The 21,698-nt window shown below is 41.1% G+C and overlaps 3 non-coding genes across 3 annotated transcripts; 2 read left to right on the top strand and 1 right to left on the bottom strand.

The window, feature by feature from the left end:
• Positions 1-8,442: 8,442 nt before the first annotated feature.
• Trnas-cga lies at positions 8,443-8,517 on the bottom strand. Its single transcript has one exon. It is a non-coding gene; the product is annotated as a tRNA-Ser (tRNA).
• Positions 8,518-9,100: 583 nt separating this feature from the next.
• Positions 9,101-9,175, top strand: Trnas-cga. Its single transcript has one exon. It is a non-coding gene; the product is annotated as a tRNA-Ser (tRNA).
• A 226-nt stretch (positions 9,176-9,401) lies between these two features.
• Positions 9,402-9,476, top strand: Trnas-cga. The gene has a single exon. It is a non-coding gene; the product is annotated as a tRNA-Ser (tRNA).
• Positions 9,477-21,698: the final 12,222 nt, after the last annotated feature.

Below are 21,698 nucleotides of genomic sequence, written 5' to 3' on the forward strand. Positions count from 1 at the left end.
CTGTAATTCGCTACCTGAATGCTAAGGTGATGAACACAGGTGCGATTCGTCGTGAAGTTGTTTCAGTTTATGGAGAGGACGTTACGTCAAGGCAGTAAGTGACAAAATGGGTACGGAGTTTCAATTTTGGAAGAACGGAAATTCACGTTGAAGACAGATGCGGAAGGCCGTCCGTTGTGACTGGTGACGTGGTGCGGAAAATTGAAGAACGTCTTCTCTCTGATCGTCGGTCGACAATTGATGACCTGCTTGCAGCTTGTCCAAACGTTTCACGAACTGATGTTCATGAAATCGTAACTGATCGATTAAAGTCTCGCAAGTTGTGTGGGCGATGGTGCCCGGAGATGGTTACCGAAGCACGCAAAATGAACAGAGTCGGTACTGCTAGCGAATTTCTTGACCGTTTTGAGAACGAAGGCGAGGTCTTAGTCAACTCTGTAGTGACAGCAGATGACAATTGGGGTTATGACCGTACTACAGAGAGCAAGACTATGAATGCAGTGGCGCCATACTCTTTCTCTTTCATCCAAAAGAAATCAAAACTCAGCCAACACCTGGGAAAATCATGGTGCCAATATTTTGGGACAGAAAGGGGTTCTGCTCGTTGATTTTTTGGAAAGAGGTGAAACAATAAATGCTGAAAGACTTCGCCAGAAGATGATGAGTATGTCACTCGTCGAAACGTCGCAGTTTGAAGACACCGCCACCCATCTGGGAGCCCGAGAACTCTTCACCAGCTGTATACGCCGGGAAAGCATACATTCACATCTGAAAGATATTGTGAGACAGTGAAGAAACTTCGCAGAGCCGTACAAAACAAACGTTGCGGGATGCTGTTAACGGGACTATGACTTTTTTATGACAACTCGCGTGTAACACAAGAGTTGTTGATTTCGCTTGGTTGGGATATTTTAAGCCACCCTTCTCACAGCCCGATCAAGTGACTATCATTTGTTCACTAAACTGAAGGAACGCCTTCGCGGAAAACACTTTTCCGACGACGACGAGGTGAAAATCGAAGTGAAGAAGTGGACGTAAAAGGCGGCAGCAGACGTCTATGACACAGGAATCAAAGAAGCTCGTCCCATGGATGACAAACTGTTTTCAGGGAAATGGTGATCACGTGGAAATATAATGCAAGTACTGTACTACAATGCATGTAAATATTATTAAAGTAAATTCATTTGTTGTACTTCAAAAAATTTCTAGTAGCGTTGCTTTCTGGATTAGCCTCGTAGACGAGATCTGCTATTTAGGCAGCAAAATAACTAATGACGGCAGTTGTAGAAAGGATATAAAATGCAGCCTGTCAATAGCTAGAAAATATTTTATGACGAAGACATATCCTTTAACCCTAGAACGGTCGGGCCGGGTCTGTGAGACCCACTGGTTTTTGTTTCACTTAATTTACGTTCTTATAGTTGCTGATTTGACTCGAACGCCCTGCTACCTTCCTGAAACATCCGAGAGAAAGCATTATTGTCGTGAATAAGGTTTTTCTTTGTTTAGTCGTTTTTTGGCAGTCTCAAAAAGCGCGCAGGTCTGTCAGACCCAACCTGATCATTTACGTAACTAATTTCTGCCAGTGCAACCACATTTTTATTTTGGTGTATCATTGAGTAACTAGTTATTTTGTGAACTATATGTGATGTACTAACGCCGAATTATCATTGTCAGTAGTCTGCAGTGTAACATGGCAAGAGAAAGTCTTTCTTACAGTGAAATTTGCTGAATTTTGTATGATAATCAGACTGAAGCAGACGATTCTGATGCGGACACCAGACTTCGAAATAAACAGTTATCATGACAGCAACAGTGAAATAAGTGGTGATGAAGAGGAATATGTTCAGTCATCTGCCGACACCGATGCACCTGATTCAAGTACAGCTCCTCTGACTGACTCAGTTACGCCATCTATACGCTATTACAAAGGAAGTAGTGAAGCAACTAAATGGCGAAAAACGTGTTTCCCACAAAGCGTTCGAACAAGGCGTCACAACATAATTACAATGCATTTGCCTGGAAGTATTCGAGCTGCGATGGATGTACATTCACCGCTAGAATCACGGCAGTTATTTTTTAGCAATGCACTGATTGATACAATTCTTGAATCAACCAATATCTGTATTGATTCAGTTCGAAACAACATTGCATGGCGGTAAAATGAATATTGAAGACTTTTGGAATACAGATGGGACAGGAATAGAAATCTTTCATGCAAGTATGTCACTGAAGAAGATCAGATTTTTGACTCGTTGTATCAGGTTCGACAACATTCATACAAGGGAAGAAAGAAAAGCACAAGATCATCTTGCTGCCATAAGAACCATTCTTGATATGTCTCCAACTGCAAAGCGTATTTTGCTCCGTCAGAAAACGTTACTTTGGACGAAATGCTCGTTCCATACAGAGGCAGGTGCAGGTTCAGGCTGTATATCCCAAATAAACCTGCCAAGTATGGGATCAAAGTCTTCATCCTGGCTTGTTCTAAAACGTTTGGAACTTTATGCAGGTGCACAGCCCCAAGGACCGTACAAAGTCAGTAATAAGGCAGATGATGTTGTTTTCCGTCTTGTAGGCCCAGTAAAAGGGTCTGGAAGAAATCTGTCGATAGACAATTGGTTTACTTCTTACCCAATCGTCAAAAAACTATTACAAGAAAAGAGTATTACTGTTGTTGGTACGTTAAAAAAATAAGCCTGAAATTCCGTTTGACTTTTTACCCAAAAAGTGTAAAGAAGAGTACTCAAGTATGTTTGGATTTCAGGAAAATGTCACATTACTTTCATATGTACCAAAACGGAACAAATCAGTACTCCTTTTGTCGTCAATGCACCATGATGATGAAATTGACAGTGACAGCGTTGGAAAGAAGAAACCAAGTGTAATAACGTACTACAACAAAACCAAGGGCGGCGTAGACGTCGTTGATGCTATGTGTGGTGAATATACTGTTGCTAGAGGGACAAGACGGTGGCCTCTGCAACTTACTCTCATTTATATTCTTATTTCAGTCAAATTTACTTGTATTTTCAGTTTACTGACATTTAGTACTAGAAAGATGTATATGTTTTAGTTTCTTTTACAGTTATTGTTGTATGATGCAGAAAGCTGAACTAATGTCACTATAGCATTTAGTAGTACCTAATCAAAATGAAAATTCGACATTTGATCTAAACATACTGTTTGTCATTTGTTACAAGCGATTTATTTATTGGGTCCCACAGACGCAGCCCGGCCGTTCTTTACATTATTTTTTGCCCGACCGTTCTAGGGCTAATATGTAAATTTAAGTGGTTGGAAGTCTTTTTCTGAAGGTATTTCTCTGGACTGTAGCCTTGTATGGAAATGATAAGTGACCAATAAACAGTTCAGACAAGAAGAGAATAGAAGCTTTTGAAATGTGGCGTTACAAGCGCATGCTGGACATTTAGAAGATGGCTAATACTGGATTAACTAAACTGTGGAGAAAATAAACATACAGCACGACTTGACAATAACTTGCCCGGGAACAAACAGCGCCCGCTTATTAACTTTCCGTGCCAAACACCACCAGCGGCTTCGCTTCAGCCCACTACAAATTAACTCCAGCCATGTTTGCTTGTTACACGCCCACCATATTAGGTTGTCACCTGGCAGACGGAAAGTTTTACGGAGCCACGGGGATTTGACGCACTGTTGTCTATCAGTGGCAGTAATGACGGAGAAACACGCCATCCGAGTGACAACACCCTTTCGGTCATACGCAGCGCAACGCTGCAGATATGTCAAAAGATGGCCGGTATTTTGACCAGTTTACGGCGTCCTCTTCCTCAGTGTGCCAAATTACATCGTCGACAGTGTATGGAAATGTAGGTTCCAGCTTTCAGATTTTCCGAAACCACACGGTCTAATCAAACAATTAATTAATTTTAAATTTTTTATTTACATATTGATAAACTAGGATGACGTAAGTCTCCGATTTCTTATTTCGTTTACCTTGAAAGCCTTCTACATTTAGTATTTTATTCTTGAAAAGGTTTCGTTCTGTTTGATGTTATTTCTTTCTAATTCGTTTCTAATTTTTGTAATCCATGCTACTCTCGATTTCTTTTTCCAGAAACACACGCATATTTGTTCGTCTGCCTGTTCTCATTCATTCGGTAGATATGTCCAAGGAAGATTAATCGTCGCTTTGCCATTACAACCGAAACTTTCTCTATATTTTCGCAGCTCTCGTCTTTACTTCACATTTTCCAACGATTCGTAGTCGGTATTGCACCCACTATTTTATTGATAATCCGTCTTTCATGTACCTTTATCCTGTCCAGCGTCAAGTATTCAAATGGTTATGAACATTCAGGTCTTACAACTGTGGCACGGTGTTACAGTTTTGGCTTCCTAGATATGCATTTCTTGTTGTAGATATTTATCGTCAAACAATACACTCCTTCCATTTTGTTAATTCTCACGTCTGTTTGAAAATGTTTCTACTCTATGCTCCAAGATGTTTACGTACACCAACTCGCTCTATTTTATCTGTTTGTGTTTCAGTGTATCTTAGTCCATTTTTTTTATATTTCTCATGAAGTTAATGTTACCAGCTGAAATTAAATCCATTTCTGCTAGGAATTCATTCCAGAAGATTTGAGTAAATGCTTGTGTCAGATTTTCTCCACATGCTGCAAAATCTGCTAAAGCCAGACAGCTTACCTTAATTCCGTTTGTATTCTTTCCCACAATTGTTGGTTCAATTTTTGACTTTTTTAGTTCAAAATTCCATTTACTTGCAATTTTTTCTAAAGAGTAGTTAAACGGTGAAGGTGATAAGACGTCCCCTTGTCTAGCGTCAATTTGTATTTCAAATGACTGTGATACTTCCCGAAAAATTTAACTTTTGATGTGGTATTTGTTAAGACCGCATGCGCTGTTGCCATTTTTCGGGGTGCACACATCCTCGTGATGCCAATTGAGGAGCTACTAGAACGAATAGTAGCGGCGTCAGTCAAGAATACCATCATAACGACCGGGAGAGCGGTGTGCTGACCACACGCCCCTCCTATCCGCATCCTCCTTGAGGATGACACGGCGTTCGGATGGTCCCGATGGGGCACTTGTGGCCGGAAGACAAAAAAATTGGTAAGAGTTTCACAAGTTGTGATTGCTAATTTTGGTTTAACACCAAATTCTCTACTGATTTTATGTATTGTTTCTCTGTCTAGCAAATCAAATGCTTTCTTGAAATAAACAGGTGATGGTATTATATTATATTATAGATTTGCTGGTTTACATTGTCTGACGATTTGTTATTTCAGTTAAAATATGTGCTCTGAGCAGGACCTTCCCTTTCAAAAACCACTTTGATATTCTCCCAGTTGTTCGTCTAAAGTTTCTTCAACTCATCTCAGGAAAATTTTTAATAATATTTTGCTTGCCGCTACCGGAAGTGACACACTTCTGTAATTGTTGAAATTTTGTTTTTCTCCTTTTTATGTAGCGTGTGGATTAATGCTATTATCCACTGTCCTAGAATCTGCTTTTAATGTCTTTTGCTCAGTTACTCAACCTGGCATGAATAGGACCATTTGGAGGCATCTAACAAAATATTCTACACGTTTCACAAACAGTCCTGTTGGAGGAACATCCGCAACTGAGCATTACACCAGAGGTTGAAAATACCGCTACAGTTGTAAAGTTCTTTTATTAGACACGACCGGTTTCAGTCTCTTATACGCCCATCTTCAGGTGTCGTAACTTGCTGCTGTGAGCCCCTAGCGCTCGGGACTGTGCTGTGCTGTGAAGCACCAAGTTATGTTTCACGAGGGTATGCAACTCCACTGTATGTCTTAATGACGATGGCAAAATCTATCAAGTTAAAACAGTCCTCCATTCGGGTCTTCGAGACAGGGCTACTCAGGAGGACGTCGTTATCAGTAAGCAAGCTTGCGTTTTTCAAGTGGCAGCGTGAAATTTTAGATCTTCGAATCGGATAAGTGTGTTAGAGAATTTAAAGAAAGTAATGGACAGCCAGAACTTAGATGCGATGGCTGTTACGGTGTAAAGTCAAGCGCCAGTCGGAAACGATACAGCAGAGGGGGCTGTGAGAAGAAGTCAGCCAGTTGCACGCTGACCGACTCCTTTCCAAGACGACAACGCGACAACAGGTACCCCTACGCGAAGAGGACATAATCGCCGCACCCGACTGGTCGCAGCCCAGTTCAAAAAACTGTTCAAATGTGTGTGAAATCTTATGGGACTTAACTGCTAAGGTCATAAGCTTGCACAATATTTAACCTAAATAATCCTAAGGACAAACACACACACCCATGCCCGAGGGAGGACTCGAACCTCCGCTGGGACCAGCCGCACAGTCGATGACTGCAGCGCCTTGGAATGCTCGGCTAATCCCGCGCGGCAGCCCAGTTCAATAGTAGGTTCAAGACTAGCGACTTGCACAGAAGCGTCACCTCAATTCGCTTGTACTTGTTTGTACTGAAGAACATTGTTTATTTCGCAAGTCGTCCTTTGCTTGCGACACATCTGTGTAATCCAAGTTAAGTATCTGTGAATATCATTTTATAATAAATGTCATTAATACAATATGTTTGAATGTTGTCTAGCGATCCGAGAAAGCAGGTTTCCTAGACACCCCATATTTGACGACTAAGCTGGTTTCAACAGTGAGAATTATTTAAGTGCGGCGGCGCGAAGGACACTACTTATTGTCAGTTGAGTACGCCGTAAGGTATTTACAGCATGACGTTGGGTAATGACTAAAAGGGTTTTGCTCAGGTCGAATGTGGCGTGTTTCTCCGTCATTAACGACACTGACAGTCAACAATACGTGAGATCCCTGCGGCTCCGCAAAACTTTCCGTCTCCTAGGTGGCAAATAGGATAACGAACGTCAGGACCGATGCGAAACCAAGACCGACGTCAGTGGTACAGGTTTACATGACGACTTGATCCGCAGAATATAAAGACGTTTAAAAAGGTTATGATGTGAGAAAATACACATTAAGAAGAAATAAATAAATATTAAAGGATGCACCACGAATGAATTAAATGAATGAGACGGAAATCCGCTGATGTGACATACATGTAGAGGTGAATAGATGATTAAAATTTCAACAAAATGATGCATGGAGATTCAATACCCAACGGGATGAAGCTAGGTTACATTATTACCATATTTAAGAAAGGGGATCGGAAAATTTGTGCAAACTATCGAGGAATTTGTGTTACAAACACATTAATGAAAATTTTTGCGAAAGTAATTAAAAACAAACTGGAAAAAAATTTTAGAACCCAAGAAGAACAATGTGGATTCACCGCTGGGAGATCATGTGTAGATCATATTTTCACATTACGACAGATTTTAGAGAAACATAGGGGAAAATCAAAAAATATAGGATTAATTTTCAAAGGAATAGAAAAAGCGTATGATACTGTTCCAAGAAAATTACTTTGGAGAACACTACATATGGCAAACATAAACCCTTCCTTGATTAAAATAATACAATAGATGTATAAAGATAATATCTGCCAAGTGAGAGTTGGTAATAATCTTTCACAGAAATTTAGAACAAGCAAAGGCCTTTTACAGGGCTGTCCCATGACACCATCATTATTTAAAACCTGTATAGATATTAGCCTTAGAACATGAGCTCGTAAATGTAATAGTATGGGATTGGAAATAAGAGATGGAGTTTACCTACATCATTTATTGTTTGCTGATGATCAAGTAGTCGTAGCACAAGATGGGGAGGATGCTAACTATATGTGCAATCAACTAGCAGTAGCATACAAAACTTGGGGTTTGAAGATTAATTACTAAAAAACGGAATACTTGACTAATGATTCAGATGAACTATACATTGAAGGAAATAAAATCAAACAGACAAACACTTTCTGTTATTTGGGATCCATTTTAGAAATCGAGGGATAATCAGAGTCAGAAATCAATAAAAGAATTAGTAGCGGACGGAGGGTCATTGGGATGCTTAACTCAGGAATGTAACGAGCAGAACTAAAAAATTAATATACAAATATATATTAGAGAGTGTGGTTTTGTATGGAACGGAGACCTGGACAACTAACCTGAAGCACATTAAAAAATTACAAGCTCTAGAGATAGACTTCTGGAGAAGATGGGCAAGACTCTCCAGGAAAGAAAAGATAAGGAACACCGAAGTAATAAGGAGAATGGAAATAAAAGAAAGAATATATGACGTAATGGATAGGAAGAAATTACAGTGGTACAGGCATGTACGACGAATGGATGAATCCAGATACCAAAAGTGATACTGGAGTGGGAACTGGAGGGGAGAAGAAGAAGAGGACGACCTATGGCCACCTGGCGCCAAAATGAACAGCTCACAATGAGGAGAATGGGCGCAGAGGAAGAGGACACTCAAGATCGAAACACCTGGAAGAACAAAACTTCCTGGCAGATTAAAACTGTGTGCCCGACCGAGACTCGAACTCGGGACCTTTGCCTTTCGCGGGCAAGTGCTCTACCAACTGAGCTACCGAAGCACAACTCACGCCCGGTACTCACAGCTTTACTTCTGCCAGTACCTCGTCTCCTACCTTCTAAACTTTACAGAAGCTCTCCTGCGATCCTTGCAGAACTAGCACTCCTGAAAGAAAGGATATTGCGGAGACATGGCTTAGTCACAGCCTGGGGGATGTTTCCAGAATGAGATTTTCACTCTGCAGCGGAGTGTGCGCTGATATGAAACTTCCTGGCAGATTAAAACTGTGTGCCCGACCGAGACTCGAACTCGGGACCTTTGCCTTTCGCGGGCAAGTGCTCTACCAATTGAGCTACCGAAGCACGACTCACGCCCGGTACTCACAGCTTTACTTCTGCCAGTACCTCGTCTCCTACCTTCCAAACTTTACAGAAGCTCGCCTGCGAACCTTGCAGAACTAGCACTCCTGAAAGAAAGGATATTGCGGAGACATGGCTTAGCCACAGCCTGGGGGATGTTTCCAGAATGAGATTTTCACTCTGCAGCGGAGTGTGCGCTGATATGAAACTTCCTGGCAGATTAAAACTGTGTGCCCGACCGAGACTCGAACTCGGGACCTTTGTTGTGAGTACCGGGCGTGAGTCGTGCTTCGGTAGCTCAGTTGGTAGAGCACTTGCCCTCGAAAGGCAAAGGTCCCGAGTTCGAGTCTCGGTCGGGCACACAGTTTTAATCTGCCAGGAAGTTTCATATCAGCGCACACTCCGCTGCAGAGTGAAAATCTCATTCTGGAAACATCCCCCAGGCTGTGGCTAAGCCATGTCTCCGCAATATCCTTTCTTTCAGGAGTGGTAGTTCTGCAAGGTTCGCAGGAGAGCTTCTGTAAAGTTTGGAACGTAGGAGACGAGGTACTGGCAGAAGTAAAGCTGTGAGTACCGGGCGTGAGTCGTGCTTCGGTAGCTCAGTTGGTAGAGCACTTGCCCGCGAAAGGCAAAGGTCCCGAGTTCGAGTCTCGGTCGGGCACACAGTTTTAATCTGCCAGGAAGTTTCATATCAGCGCACACTCCGCTGCAGAGTGCTACGTATAGTACACTACTGGCCATTAAAATTGCTACACCACTAAGATGACGTGCTACAGACGTGAAATTTAACCGACAGGAAGAAGATGCTGTGATATGCAAATGATTAGCTTCTAAGAGCATTCACACAAAGTTGGCGCCGGTGGCGACACCTAAAACGTGCTGACATGAGGAAAGTTTCCAACCGATTTCTCATACACAAACAGCAGTTGACCGGCGGTGCCTGGTGAAACTTTGTTGTGATGCCTCGTGTAAGGAGGAAAAATGCGTACCATCACGTCTCCGACTTCGATAAAGGTCGAATTGTAGCCTATCGGGATTGCGGTTTATCGTATCGCGACATTGCTGCTCGCGTTGGTCGAGATCCAATGACTGTTAGCAGAATATGGAATCGGTGGTTTGAGGAGGGTAATACGGAACGCCGTGCTGGATCCCAATGGCCTCGTATCACTAGCAGTCGAGACGATAGGCATCTTATCCGCATGGCTGTAACGGATCGTGCAGCCACGTCTCGATCCTTGAGTCAACGGACGGGGATGTATGCAAGGCAACAACCATCTGCACAAACAGTTCGACGACGTTTGCAGCAGCATGGACTATCAGCTCGGTGACCATGCCTGCGGTTACCGTTGACGCTGCATCACAGACAGGAGCGCCTGCGATGGTGTACTCAACGACGAACCTGGGTGCACGAGTGGCAAAACGTCATGTTTTCGGATGAATCCAGGTTCTGTTTACAGCATCATGATGGTCGCATCCGTGTTTGACGACATCGCGGTGAACGCACATTGGAAGCGTGTGTTTGTCATCGCCATACTGGCGTATCACCCGGCATGATGGTATGGGGTGCCATTGGTTACACGTCTCGGTCACCTCTTGTTCGCACTAACGGCACTTTGAACAGTGGACGTTACATTTCAGATGTGTTACGACCCGTGGCTCTACCCTTTATTCGAACACTGCGAAACCCTTCATTTCAGCAGGATAATGCACGACCGCATGTTGCAGGTCCTGTACGTGCCTTTCTGGATACAGAAAATGTTCGACTGCTGCCCTGGCCAGCACATTCTCCAGATGTCTCACCAATTGAAAACGTCTGGTCGATGGTGGCCGAGCAATTGGCTCGTCACAATACGCCAGTCACTACTCTTGATGGTGTGGTATCATGTTGAAGCTGCATGGGCAGCTGTACCTGTACACGCCATCCAAGTTCTGTTTGACTCAATGCCCAGGCGTATCAGGGCCGTTATTACGGCCAGAGGTGGTTGTTCTGGGTACTGATTCCTCAGGATCTATGCACCCAAATTGCGTGAAAATGTAATCACTTGTCAGTTCTAGTATAATATATTTGTCCAATGACTACCCGCTTATCATCTGCTTTTCATCTTGGTATGGCAATTTTAATGACCAGCAGTGTAATTTCCGAGTAAATTATTATGTTGGAGATAACCCTCTGTAAAGAGGAAAACCTCAAAAAATAAATAATAAAAAATTTCAGAACAATGGATAGTTTACTCAAGAGGAAAGAGCTTCAAAAATTGAGAAACGCGTTGGTTCAGCTCTGTCCCTTATGCGAGCAGTTATTCGGCTTGCCATTGACCGATGGAGTTATTGGAGTCCTGTTGACGGACATCGTGACACATTCTGTCCACTTGGCGTCGAAATACCGAGCTGGTTGGAGGATCTTGCGCATAATACTCCAAACGTTCACAATAAGGGGGAGATCCGGCGACCATGCTGGCCAAGGTAAGAAGAAACACGAAGACAAGCAGTAGAAATTCTCGCCGTGTGCGGTCAGGCATTATCTTGCTGAAATGTAACCCCAGGATGGCTTGCCCTCAAGGGCAACGAAACGCGGCGTAGAATATCGTCGCTGCAAGGATGCCTCACATGACAAGCAAAGTGATCCTGCTATGAAATAAAATTGCACCTCACAGAGTTATCTTCAGTGATGAGTCCCGCATTGAACTGAGCCCCGACGACCAGCGAAAACTCGCAAGTTCCCGCTTACGTATGTGGCAGAGGGTGCATTATTAAACATGACAGTGATTAAAAAAGGTGTTCTACATACGTCACGAAAAATTTCCGATTGTTTGTCCAATAACAACGAATGTATAGCAGACAGCTAAGCAAGTTTTATAGGCATCCTAAAATCATTTCCTCTGTACAACGCCTTCTATTCCACAGACGATTTTTTATTTAGAAACTAGTACCTGTAAAAAACACGTAGTCTTAGGGCAGTTGCTTGAGTAGCACTGGAATTTAGTCCAGTGTGCCATTTAGGAACTTGTAAATGACCGACATGCATGAATGCATGCACTGAAACTCAGCACGTAATTGGCCGGCCGAACTGGCCGAGCGGTTCTAGGCGCTACAGTCTGGAACCACGCGACCGCTACAGTCGCGGGTTCGAATCCTCCCTCGGGCATGGATGTGTGTGATGTCCTTAGGTTAGTTAGGTTTAAGTAGTTCTAAGTTCTAGGGGACTGATGACCACAGCAGTTATGTCCCGTAGTGCTCAGAGCCATTTGAGCCTTTTTTTTCAGCACGTAGTTATACATATCTTATAAACTGACTCGTTGGACATCATTTCGATTTTCATGACTCCCTATTTAGTTGGCAGTCAACAAAATAGTTTGGCACTCGGAGGAAGAATCTGGTCTATGAAATTTCGTAAAATGATCCCGCTGCAACGGAACGTCATCGTTTAACGATCTCTCCCCTATTTCGCGGTGATACAAAACGAGCTGTCGTCCTTCTTTGTGAACTTTTTCGATATCTGGTAAGGGTCCCATACGGCTCAGCAGTACTCCAGAAGAGACCGGACAAGCTGTAGGCAGTGTCTGTAGAAGACCTGTTGCATCTTCTAAGTGATCTGGTAATAAAACGCAGTCTTTGGTTTGCCTTCCCCATAACATTGTCGCTGTGATTGTCCGAATTTAAGTTGTTCGTCAGTAATCGCTACGTACTTAGATGAATGGACAACGTTTAAGTTCTTGTGATTTACTGCACGAGACGAAGTTTTTTAGTACTCCTGTCGATGACTTCACACTTATTACCGTTGAGGGTTAATTGCCACCTTCCGCGCCATGCAGATATCTTGTCTAAATCATATTGTAATTCGTTTCCATCTTCTGATGACTTTACTTGACGGTAAACGACGACATCATCTGCAAACTACCGATGAGGACAGCTCAGACTGTCTCCTAAATCGTTTGTAGATAATAGGAACAACAGGTGGCCTATAACACTTCCTTGGTGTATGGCAGATATAACTTCGGTTTCACTAGCTGACTTTCCGTAGATTACTACAAACTGCGACTTTTGTGACTCAAAATCACGAGTCCAGTCTCACAACGAATTCTATGCTCCACAGGCAAACAATATGATTAGAAGCCGCGTGCGAGGAAGTGTCGAAAGCGTTCTGGGAGTCTAGAAATGTGGAATCAAAATGAGATACACTGTAATTTATATTAAATTATCCAGTGAGGGTTATATGTACCGTATGGCCCACATTTTCAACTAATTATTGTGAAAATATTATTAAATTGCACGTATTATGGCAGTTATCTGATAGCGTGATATTGTCAAGAAGTGGAATCACAAATTTTTATACCAAAATCTGAGAAAACTGTTTGTTTTTGGCAAATGAGAAGTTTCAATTAATTGACACCATTCTATTCTGAATAACAATTTAAGAAAAACATTAGAGCATCATTGTCGAAAAAAAAAAACGTTTATAGGAGACTCCATAGAAACAACTCTGTTACACGGTCACACTTATCCACCCACGCGCAACAGTAAAACAAACACGACGTGAAAACAATTCGGCGGGATGAAATACTAGTTCAAAAAATTGATTTAAAGGAAATTAATGTATCACGCGTTATTATAATATGAACATGAAGTAACTGTGCTTTGTGAAAACTACTATTCGCATTTATTGTTATTGATTTTATTAAAGCACATTACACTCTTGTAACGTTAAGACAATTACATCGGTATTCTTTCATAATCAGTTTTTGTCTGACTGCTAAATGATTTCGTCATTTTTGTAATTCTGCAATTACAAAAAAGGGGCATTAATATCATTCTTGTCTCAAGCACATCAATGTATTAATAAGAATATGTTATCTTACATCCCGGAGACGTTTGTCAAACACTGATTTTTTTTTAAAAAAAAGGTCTATTTAATTCCCCGTTTAACCAATAATTAATGATTTGGGCACTGTGTCAGATGGAAATTCAATGGTAACTGTAGATTTAGGAACACTAATCAGTAAAACAAATCTAAAATGACCCAATGACAGGAAGGCATGCCAGGGTGAAGCTGAATTCACTTCCCCACATGCAGGGCCAGTTGTTTCACAAGTCATTTCGCAAACGAAATATTTACTGGATGGAGGTATTTCAAACCCTTATATCCATCGCATAAAATAAAGTATTCGGTTACATGCAGATTTCCAGTAGCGATCCACGTAGGTAAGTAGTACTCGCCGCAACTTCCTGAGACCATTTCACTTCGTACAACTTATGGGTCGACTTACGCACTTTACTATTGGATGATACTTTTAGACATCTTCTACATCAGGCAAAATCGTGGGTAAAACATGTCATGGCAAACTACTAAGTCCTTCGCATTAAGCTGATCTACATGGCACTCGCTAATCCTTCCGTACATTTGCATACATTTATACTACGATTTCAGTCGAAACTTCGATACGCGCCAGTACTTTCGTAGTCCAAACTCACGGGATCCTCTTTGTACTCTGCTCTACAACCTGCTTATTACCACTACAATGGCTTTGACAGTAAAGTTGTTTGGAGCGGAAATATTTCGTACGAAATTTCAAAAGTTTAAACAAAATCGACGCACACTTTAACTAAGAATTATTACAACTGTTCTTAAACTCACATGCATGTAAAATAAATCTTGCAAACGAAATGTTACGAAAGGTATTACTATGCCTAACAACGCATGGCGGGAAGGTACTTGTAAGCAGCTTGAGACACCAAGTTGCTCCAGCCACTAACAGATGGCGCGAGAATGCACTTTTTGGCAAACGGCCAGGATAATACTTCGCCACAGCCTCATAGATTTAAAAACAATAATGTGAAATTTTTTTATAGGGTACTATTTGTATTGCGCTGTATCGTTGCAACATACACCGCAACCGGCCACAGTGTCTATAAATTCGATAACATTACTTTATCCATCGCTGTCAGTGTTTCTACCGTGACTCCATTACTTTCGTAAATAAAGATCGATCACCTTAAGTGAAATCGTGATTACATTTCCATGGACGATGCGTTTCGAGCCCTGGGTGGTTATCTTCAGGAGCTTTGACACTCCGCATCAACTTTTTTGCAGATTTAGGTTAATTATGGTCCTGGCAAGGATGATAAATTACAAACAGACACATTGCAAACATAAATTTACCTAACTAAGGTATATCGAAATATAACTTACTGTAGCCAGAAGTGGATACATGGCTTCGAAGCACAGTATGATTAAATTCAGTCATAAACCTTATGAGGAAACATACATACTCTCCATTCTACAAGACATTTGTAAACACAAGTTAAAACAAATCAAAGAATGTCAAATTTAAACATGCTGCATTTTTAGAAATACACAGGTATTATTATTTCAAAGAATATACAAAGATATTACATTACTAGTTGTACAGAGATACTATTTTTAACACAAATATTATTACGTGTGTCATACATAGATGTATGTTATCAGATGGTTGCACTACTAGATATTTGTTTCTTTAGGAAAAATAAACTTTTAAAATTACAAAAAAAACGTAGGCTGCCAAGCACCATTTGTTCATTCAACATGTTTACAGTAGATTATACTTATTGTAACATTATTTCTAACTGTTTTAGTACATCACGTTTTTCACCATGGTTTTGTGTGGAGTGTAGATAGGCTGTGCTGTATCTCACTTAGCACGTATCTATTCAGGTACATGTGGTTAGCTATTGTGCATTTGCCTAAATGGTTGAGTTTAAAAGCATCAGTGTGTTCTTTGTAGCGTATATGTAAAGTTCCTCCTGTTTTGCCTATGGAAAATGCAGGGCAACTTTTACAATGTAAGGTATATAGTTCACTCTGTTCTGTTGTTGGGTTGCTTGTGTTCACTGTGTGAGGAGAACGGCATCGAAGATAGTTATTTGTGGAGAAGAATAATTTAATATCAGTGCTTTGAAATAAGTTAACAGATTTTTTTGCAATGCTGTGCCTAAATAGTGGATGCTTATGAAGATATGTGTTTTGTCAATTGTTAGTGCTGTAGTGCTTCTATTATTGACGTGGGCCTCTATTTTGCTGGATAGTTTGTCAATCGATTTTTCTGAATATCCATCACTTATTGCAGCTAATTTGATAATATCAATTCCTTGTGTTAGTGCTGTGGGTCTCAAACACAGCGTTTGTGTGTCCCATTCACCATGGATCTAAATGCAGCATACCGTGTCTATTTGGATGGTGTGATTTGTGATATCAGTATAGGTTCGTTTCCTGATAATGTAAAAATTATGTTCTTGCTGTTCATTAACAACTGTGAAGTATAAGAAATTTATGGATTTTTGACATGGTTAATTTCTTGTGTTTGGTAATTTTTTTGTGATATTACCGACTATATCTCCGACATGTACATTTGTGAATAGAGTAACAATGTCAAATGAGGCAATCGTAGCCTCTCTGGGGATTTTTACATCGTTGATGAGCTTTGTTAACTAACATATACTTTTTTATTGAGTGTGTAATTTCGTAAGTGTAAAATATGACATAATATCCTCAGAGAATTTTAGACTTTTGAAATCATATACTCGATAAAAAATACGGATGAGTTAGCATCGGTCACCAAAAATTTGAAAATCCCCATAGAAGCTAGATTTGCCTCATTTGAAATGGATAATCTATTCACAAATGTGCCTGTAGAAAAGAGAATCAAAATTATCAGCAAAAACCTTACTAACATGAAAATTTAACTAACGATATCAGAAATTTCAGGGTTTGTCGATTCATTTGAACTAGTATTATCCTATAACTACTTCACATTTAATGATAAAATATATCAACAGAAAGAAGGTTTAGCTATGGGTAATAACATGTCGAGGTTCCTGGCTGACATATTCATCAAGGACCTTTTGAAAGGAAAAATAAAATTGCTAAAAAAATGGTTTATTACAGAAAATAGTCCTATCTGAAGGCGCAGAAGGTGAACTCAATCGAACTTCTTACATTGTTCAATTCGTTCTACAGTAAAATAAAGTTCACAATTGAACATGAACGAAAGCAATTTATAAATTTCTTAGCCCTCACAATCGTCGATGAACAACAAGAACACTATTTTTACATACACAGGAAACCAACCTATACTGATACCACAATACACGAATCATCACACCACCCAAACACACTCAAGTATGTTGCATTTAGATACACGTCGAACACAGCACACACATTACCTTTGAAATCCAAAGCATTGACACAAGGAATTGATATCATTAAAAAAATTGCAATAAGTAATGGGCGTGCAGAAAAATCAGTTGACAAACTATCCAGCATAATACAGCCCCACATCAGTAATAGAAGCATTACATTAATAACAATTGACAAAACACATATCTTCACAAGTTTCACTACTAGGTACAGCATCACAAAAACTGTTAACATATTCTGAAGCACCAATATTAAATTATTCTTCTCCACAAATAACAAACTTCGACACTGATTACCTCACACAGTAAACCGAAACACCCTAGTAACAGAACACAGTGGACTATATAAATTACAATATAGAAGTTGTTCTGTATTTTACATAGTCAAAACAGGAGGAACTTTCCATATACGCTACAAAGAACACACTGATGCTTTTAGACTTAACCACTTTGACAAATCCAAAATAGCTAGACACAGGCTAAGTGACATCGAAACAACCTGTCTGTATTCCACGCAGAAATCCATGGTAAAAAACGCGATCTACTAGAACAATTAGAAATAGTGTTACACGAAGAAAAATCTTATGAAAACAGCTTAGTAGTCAAAGTTTTTTTCAGTAATTTTAAATGTTTATTTTTCATAAACATACAAATATTTGGTAGTGCAACCATTTGATAACATACATCCGCATATGACTCATTCACAAATATTATTGTTATAAATAATATCTCCGTAGAATTAGTAATGTAATAACTTTGTATATTCCTTGAAATAATAATACCTGTGTACTTTTAGAAATGCAGTATTTTTACATTTGAGATTATTTGTCTTGTTTTAAATGGTTCAAATGGCTCTGAGCACTATGGGACTTAACATCTATGGTCATCAGTCCCTTAGAACTTAGAACTACTTAAACCTAACTAACCTAAGGACATCACACAACACCCAGTCATCACGAGGCAGAGAAAATCCGTGACCCCGCCGGGAATCGAAGCCGGGAAGCCGGGCGCGGGAAGCGAGAACGCTACCGCTCGACCACGAGCTGTGTCTTGTTTTAACTTGCGCTAACAAATGTGCTGTAGAATGAAAGTGTGTAAACGTACACAAACATGTTTACACATACTTCGCTTCAAAAACTACGCATACACTGCTGGAAATAGTAAGTCATTTTTCGATTTGTCTTATTTTTGTAAATTTTGATTCTTTGTAGTATACTATTGCAATCTTTCCAGGACCAGAATTAACCTAAGTGTGGAAAAAATTGATGTAGAATGTCGAAGCACCTGAAGATGAACCCCCAAGGGTCGAAATACGTCGTATATATATGTGTTAATTTATATGGGACGTCTTTTGAATCACTGATGCTGATCTTCGGCCGTCGTGAAGGAATACAGTTAGTACTGTTTACGTTACTGGAACTGCTGTTTACGACATTAATGCTAGTTCGTTGTCCAATTGCGAGTGTTTTCGCTAGTTCCAAATGGCACGCCTCCATAAACAGAAATGTCCACAGCTCGCGGTCGTGCGGTAGCGTTCTCGCTTCCCACGCCCGGGTTCCCGGGTTCGATTCCCAGCGGGGTCAGGGATTTTCTCTGCCTCGTGATGACTGGGTGTTGTGTGCTGTCCTTAGGTTAGTTAGGTTTAAGTAGTTCTAAGTTCTAGGGGACTGATGACCATGGATGTTAAGTCCCATAGTGCTCAGAGGCATTTGAACCATAAACAGAAATGGAAAAACAAATAGAAGGTATATTACGTTTTGTATACCTCGATGCCAGAAGATGGTGGGTAGCACTCCTAAATGTGTCGAAAATAAATTAATGTTACAAAATTAACAATCCACAAGCGTTGAGTGGTTGCTGTACACACACACACCCACACACACACACACACACACACACACACACACACACACGTAACTTACGTTATGAGAAAGTTACAGAGAAACCAATATGTTACTCCCCCGCTTCCCTCCCATTCCTTCCCGCTCCAGTTGCGAGTGGGCCGCTGGGAGAACAATATTTGCTAATGTCCTGTGTGAGCCTGAATCTGTCTAATTTTATCCTGAAGGCCTTTTCGCTACAGACACGCTGGATGAAGCAATATACTGGTCGACTGTTACAGGAACACAGGCTCACAGACATTTAACAGTAAGACACAGTGGGAGGCACAACGCCTCTCTTATAGCCTCTGCCACTGGCTTGGACGAGCGTAGCCGTGACGATTTCGCCCTTAATAAACGAAGACGAAACGCGCTGCTCTTCTTTGGCTGCTCTGTACTCTCTCAATCAATCGTATCTGGCACTGATGAACATCACCCGAGCGTTGGTCAAAGAAGGGTTTTGTACGCTTCCTTCTTTGTGGGCCGGCCGGGGTGGCCGAGCGGTTCTAGGCGCTACAGTCTGGAACGGTGCGACTGCTACGGTCGCAGGTTCGAATCCTGCCTTGGGCATCAATGTGTATGCTGTCCTTAGGTTAGTTAGGTTTAAGTAGTTCTAAGTTCTAGTGGACTGATGACCTCAGAAGTTAAGTCCCATAGTGCTCAGAGACAAATGAACCATTTGAACCTTCTTTGTGGGCGGACTACACTTGCGCTTAGGTTTATGCAGTCGTTCCACTTAAAAGCGCTCCCAGGTATTTGATGGATGTGACGACGTCAAGTGAATGTTCTGTTATGGTGTAATCAAAGAACAATGGCCTTTGTGTCTTTTTTATACACAATACGCAAAATTAGTTAAGTTGAAGGTCAGCTGCCAATCTCTGAACTACGCAACCGCAGTGTGGAGGCATTCCTGCATTCCGCTACAACTTCCTGGCATTGCAACTTACCTGTACAAAACAGTTTAACTCATGAAAAGCTTCATGGTACTTCATACGCTACCCACTAGGTCATTTACGTACATTGTGAACACTAAGGATACTACAAGGCTCCCTTGGGATAAGCACAAAGATACTTTTACGTCTGAAGTTTTTGTTTTTCCGTTAAGACTGACAGGCTGTGTCCTATTTCGTGGCTCTCTTCAGTCCAGTGACGCAGCTCGTCTGATATTCCGTACGCTCATATTTCGTTCATTACGCGGCAGTGCGAAACTGTATCAAATACTTTCTGAGAGCCAGATCAACCTGGACGGCCGGTATCTACATCTACAGCTACATCTATACTCTCGAAACCACCGTGAGATGCGTGGTAGAGGCTACGTCCCGCTACACCAGTTATTAGGGTTTCTTCCCGTTCCATTCACGTATGGAGCGCGGGAAGAATGATGATTTGAATGCCTCTGCGGGTGCAGTAATTATTCTAATCTTGTCGTCACGATCGCTATGTGAGTGATATATAGGGATTTGTAGTATACTCCTAGAGTCAACGTTTAAAGCTCGTTCTTGAAACTTTGTTAGTAACTTTCTGGGGATAATCATCTTGGGGTTGAAGCTCTTTTCTTCCGTGTTTGCTTTAACAATACGTATGTTTTTGGATAGGGTCCGCCTTTAGCAAAACACAACTTTGTTTTTAACCCAAACATGTTTCACTACAGTTGCAGCATCTTCAGTGGGCTTTTATTTTCCATCTGTTAAAGATAAAGGGTGTTCTTTGTTGTTTGTATACATGCAGCTATTAGTTTTTAAATAGTAATTACAGATATTTGAAAAACACATAAATTACGAAGTAAAAAGGTGTGAATCCGTAATTTATGTGTTTTTTCAAATATCTGTAATTACGATTTAAAAGCTGATACCTACATGTATACAAACAACAAAGAACAGATGGAAAATAAAAGCACACTGAAGATGCTGCAACTGCAGCGAAACATGTTTGGGTTAAAAAACAAAGTTGTGGTTTGCTAAAGGCGGACCCTATCCAAAAATACACGTATTTCTGGGGATAGTTTACGTCGATCTTCAATAGGCTGCCAGTTCATTTCCGTCAGCATCTCTGTGACACACTGCTACAGATCACACAAACTTGTGACCATTCATGCTACCTTTCTCTGTATACGTTCAGTATCCCTTGTTTGTGCTATTTGGTACGGTTCCCACACACTTGAGGAATATTTTAGAGCTGGTCGCACGAGTGACTTGTAAGCAATCCCCTTTGTAGACTGACTGCACTTCCCCAGCGTTCTACCAACAAACCGAGGTCTACCATTTCCTCTACTCACGGATGAGCCTATGTGATCACTCCATTTCACATCCCTACAAGGTGTTACACCAGATATTTGTAAGAGTTGCCCGATTCCGACAGTGACTCATTGACATTATAGTCATAGGATACTAAGTCTTGTTCATTTAATAAAGTGCACAGTTTTATATTTCTGAAAATTTAAAGCAAGTTGGCAATCTTTGCGTGTCTTTGGAACCTTGTCAAGATTTTTCTGATTATTTATGCAGCTTCCTTCAGATAGTACTTCGTCATAGATAACTGCATCATGTGCAAAAAGCTGTCTGTAACGTCATTAATATACAACATGGAGAGCAAGGGTCCCAATACCCTTCCCTGGGGCTCACCGTAAATCCATCGAAGATAACATGCTGCGTCCTGCGGCCGGAGTGGCCGAGCGGTTCTAGGCGCTAGTCTCGAAACGTGCGACCGCTACGGTCGCATGTTCGAATCCTGCCTCGGGCATGGATGTGTGTGATGTACTTAGGTAAGTTAGGTTTAAGTAGTACTAAGTTCTAGGGGACTGATGACTTCAGCAGTTAAGTCCCATAGTGCTCA

Source organism: Schistocerca piceifrons, chromosome 9, assembly GCF_021461385.2.
Source record: "Schistocerca piceifrons isolate TAMUIC-IGC-003096 chromosome 9, iqSchPice1.1, whole genome shotgun sequence".
Taxonomy (NCBI): Eukaryota; Metazoa; Arthropoda; class Insecta; order Orthoptera; family Acrididae; genus Schistocerca; species Schistocerca piceifrons.